Source organism: Cherax quadricarinatus, chromosome 34, assembly GCF_038502225.1.
Source record: "Cherax quadricarinatus isolate ZL_2023a chromosome 34, ASM3850222v1, whole genome shotgun sequence".
Taxonomy (NCBI): domain Eukaryota; kingdom Metazoa; phylum Arthropoda; class Malacostraca; order Decapoda; family Parastacidae; genus Cherax; species Cherax quadricarinatus.
The window spans coordinates 16,247,409-16,252,036 of NC_091325.1; the positions used below are offsets into that span (position 1 = coordinate 16,247,409).

Here is a 4,628-nt window from a genome sequence, read left to right on the forward strand (position 1 = left end):
ATTTCCTCAGGACACGATGTTAAAAAAGTTTTTTTTTTTTGTTTATTCAGATATTACTTGTCTGTTTTGAATGCTTGTGTGTCATCCATAAGAGTGGCGGCTGCGGTGGCATCAGTGGTGGCACTGGCGGCGGCGGTATCGGCGGCGGCGGCATCGCATACCAAAATATCATCATTCTCATGTTCATAATGTGACAGTTAAAAATACTTTAGTTTGCATTTTTTTCATTCATTTAGAAACTATTAAGCCGATACATTTACTTGGAAAGTGAATCAAGGGATGTGAAGGTGTAATAGTTTATATAACCGACAACTTGAAGAATGAGGCACTTGTGCAATATCTTCGAATCTTTATTGAGGAAACGTTTCGTCACAGAGTGGTTTCATCGGTCCAATAGAGAAAAACTGTGTAAAAAGAGAAGGAGTTTGAGGTAATCAGTTCCTCAACCTGGAATCGATCAGTGGAAGCAGGAGGAGGCGGAGTCACAGTGGAACCATTCACTAGGGTAAGTAGGTTTTGTCCATAGGTTGGACAAGTGAAGATAGTATTACAAAGCGCAGCTCACTCACAGGACCTTACAAATAGTGTGTGAACACCGAGGACAACACTCCACGCACTAATATACCCAGTGCGCTAATGTGCGCCACAGGAAGTCAATATCTGCAGCACAATAATTATGTCAAGATAAACTGCACTTTAGACAGTGTTGGACTGTCAAGTGAGCTAAGTATGGTAACGGTTTTTAGCTAGTAAATTGATCTGTAGAAAAAATCATTGGAGAAAGTTGGGAATCTTCAGATGCTGATTAGATCTTCATAAAAGTTAAACTGAATCTTTATAAAGTTAGAGATCAGTGTTGTTGGTAGAGAAGATAATATGGGGTAAGTTACTAAACCACGTGAAAAACTGTGACTTTATTGTAAAAGTAATTATTTTATTATATTCATGTTAAGTGCTAAACCCATTCAGCACAGGAATTGGTGGAGAGTTGATGCGTCATCTGCTCATTATATTATAATTATGGAGGAGCGCTTAACCCGTAGGATTATACAGGGCATGTGGGGGAGGGGGGTAGAAGGTATTCAAGCTCAGTTCAGGGAACCGGAGTACAGATCCAATTCCCCAGATCAAGAGCCCCTCACCAGCGTCAAGGAATCTCCCTTGAGGGGCGTCATCTGCTGAGCGCAAGACAGACGCGTTTACTATTTTTAATCACTTAGTTGTCGCATGGGCTTAGAAACGTGGAGAATCCTACGTAAGTTACTGCAATTCAATGACGAGATGACAGACCAACAACAAAGAGACAGATGGACAAACTGCATTTTCCTGGACTGTCAAAAAACATTTGACACAGCATCCTCACAGGAGATGGATATACAATTTAGATAACCACGATGGAGTAACCAGGAGGATAAGCATATGGATAAGAAAATACTAAAAAAACAGACGACATAATCAGTGAGAAGAGTGTTAGGATAGAAATAACAATGGAGTGCTACAATATACAGTACCTGGACCTCTAACGTTTCTCATAAACATTAATTATCATCCCGTTAAAACACTCATATATGTGTGACATGAATAAGCTCATGGATAGTAACTTAACAGTAAGATATTAAAGGAAAACCTGAGCTAACTACAGGAATTGTACAATTCGGGAGACAGAAGCAACTTATACACTCAGTAAGAACATTATACACCATTCGCCTGAGGCCCAGATAAACATAACAGTGGTATGTGTAAAACTGGTAAATATGGAAAAACCTTTAGGATTTTGAACTGGAAATCATTCCGTTCGCTGTACATAGTATATGTAACACGTTTATTAAAGAACGTGGCGCCACTGTGGCATCATCTCAAGAAAAAACCTTATCAGTGTTCAAAAGATTACTACATAGCTGGTCTCAGAGCAACAAGGCTGGGATATAAAGACATGATTCATTAAATGCAGAAAAAGATACACAAGGAAATTCATAAACCAAATTTTCAATACCTTTTCGTTTAATTCACCACCTGAGAATGCTGAGTGAAAGCCAGCAGAAGCTACCAAGAGTCGTTGTTAGTAAAATGGAAGAACTCCTTATCTGAACTTTTTTTCGTAAGCGATACCTTAAAACACTGTGTATGTGCATAATTTTCTTTTAGATTGTATTAATATTTTATGTGCGCAAATATTGTAAGGCATCATTTACCAAGGTTCAGACCTTGAGTTTACCCTTACTATCCACAATGATCTTGTAAATATAAATGAAAGTGATGTTAAATGACCTGAAAGATGTGGTAAGCTCTTCAAGACAATCTAACCTTTTTCTTTTTTAATTTATCGCTGATTATATTGGCAATAGAGGATCTGACTTATACATACCCATACTTAGATTAAAATGTTACCGCTTAATATATTTATAAAAAAAATGGTATTTTTAACACCAGGATAAGCACTGTCAAAGCTATTAGTGGAGACTTTCCCTTGCATGAACACAGCATCTACAGTTGACTTGAACAGATTCTGTGTTTATGTTGCTTAATATGAGTAGTAAGGTTTTATACGAGATTTTATGACAACTGGTATCGATCTAAAGTGATATTTTTGTAGACTTCATTTTCCTATAAAAATCACATTGTATGAATCCTGTAATCATTACTTCTATGCTAACGTTGGTATTTTACTGTGGCTTAGCATCGTAAAGTGAAGGTGACACCACAAGTGAAAGTTGGGTATTTGCTATACTTTCTCGGTATTGATAAGTATATTGCGTTGCAGTGTCTGACAGTGTGAATATGATGGTATACCAGACAAGTTGTGTTAGTATTGTGTACCATTATATTCCTTGGTCTTCTTGGTGGGTTCCCGTTTTCTGTTCGCACAACAATACGCATTGGATCTATCCTTTTATCTATTCTTTTAAGAACATACGAAGGAAAAAGTACTGCAACACGCCTACTGGCCCATGTAGGCAGGTGCAAGTCACACCCACTCAAGAAGGAAGAAGCACTGCAGCAGGCCTACTGGCCCAAGTTGGACAGGTCTAACTCGGTTAAATTTGGATAAATTAACCTAACCTAAATAACGTGTGAAGAGATTACCTGAAGCCTATACAGTAAAAAAAAAATACCTACGTTAGCGCGAAGAGCGCAGGTTGGAATCCAAACTTAGAACATAAGCCGTAGTCAAGTTTGTGAGTTGTCTCGAGTAACTTGTGGGAGTTAACTAGTAAGATCAGTCCCATCCTTCATGCCAGTAACTGCTAGGAAAAAATATATAACATTTTCTCGCAACTAGAGAAGCAGACGAGCTGAAATTAATGTACATTAATTTGAAACAGAAGTTGTTTTCTATCATGTAATTTTTTCTGACTCCGCAATAAATGGTATATTGATATATTGAGGAATTTTGTACTGAGATTTATAATGCATGGATATTTTATACCACTTTAGGGTAATATTGTCCAGGTGATGAGGCGTGTGGAATGCTCGTCACCTTGCACTGAGTGTCAGCTACACGGGGAAAGTGAATGATCACATGTTACACTGTCATTACATGTGACATGTATATACACATGCAATAAGATCACAGTAAACAGGTGATTTCACAACATGCAAAACAACCACTGAGAAAAGAATAGTGAAATTCCAGTCATTACAGGTCCTTGATAATGTGAGAAATCACGAAAGTTCTTGAAATTTCATAATTTTTTCACGGTGGTTATTTTGTATACACACACATGTTGAATGTTTGGGTATGAAGACAATGTGCAAAACAAACTACCATTAGGGTAACGCTTTGCGAAACGTTGACCCAATAAAAAAAAAGCTTGCTATGGTGAACACAGTAGCGAGATTACCCACTGATAGTGAAAAACACCAATGCAATGGATTTTTTTTTTTTTTTTGTACAGCTTTTCACTAAACATTTGACTGTATCGAGTACTTTAATAAGGCCAGTGTTTTGTGTAACGCTGTACAAATAAAGGACTCCACTGCAGCTGTGTGTCTCTCGCCAAACTCTTGTTGTCTTCACACCCGTCCCTGTTGGCATTATGCTTATACATCCATGTTGAATGTTGTTTAATGTTGTATATTGCCCAGGAGAAGATTTTTTTACATAACTTACTGATATATCTTACAAACGTCACGAGCTATAACTTGCATGTTAGATATTATCCTTCTAGACAGAGGAAAGTGTAGATTGTTAACAGATCATTAAAAAGTAATACTATTAAAGTTGTTTGATTATATATTTTGTTTAAAGTTAAAGAACAGTTGTCCTTATTATAATAATAAGGACAGATGTACGCCTATCACTCACTAATGTCAGCCATAAGATGCTCTGGCGAGTTCAATGGCTCAAGTGGCAGGACAATGGCAGTACACAGTGAAATCTTATAATGCACACTTGAGGGACAGAGTTGTGGTGACACTGAGGAACTTTCTCCAGCTCGACGCTCGGTCAAGCAGGCTCGGAGATTCATCTTTCAGGTAGAGATTAAAAAGATGTGTGTTGCACAAATGTTGTACAGTGTGTCTACCAACCCAGGGTAGTAGGCACTATAAAATAGTACTAGGCTGATAGACCCAGTAAACAACAACGATCCGGGTTGGTAGACACTGCAAACATCAGCTCGGATTAG

The 4,628-nt window shown here is 37.9% G+C and overlaps 1 protein-coding gene across 4 annotated transcripts in view; it reads left to right on the plus strand.

Moving 5' to 3' along the window:
* LOC128693649 (glutamate receptor ionotropic, kainate 2) overlaps positions 1–4,221 on the plus strand; it is a gene marked incomplete at its 5' end in the record, with an annotated part of 54,241 nt that extends 50,020 nt beyond the window's left edge. For all 4 annotated transcript variants that reach the window (XM_070091197.1, XM_070091196.1, XM_070091194.1 and 1 more), the window contains 1 exon segment: positions 1–4,221. This exon segment is cut by the window's left edge and continues 614 nt beyond it.
* Positions 4,222–4,628: the final 407 nt, after the last annotated feature.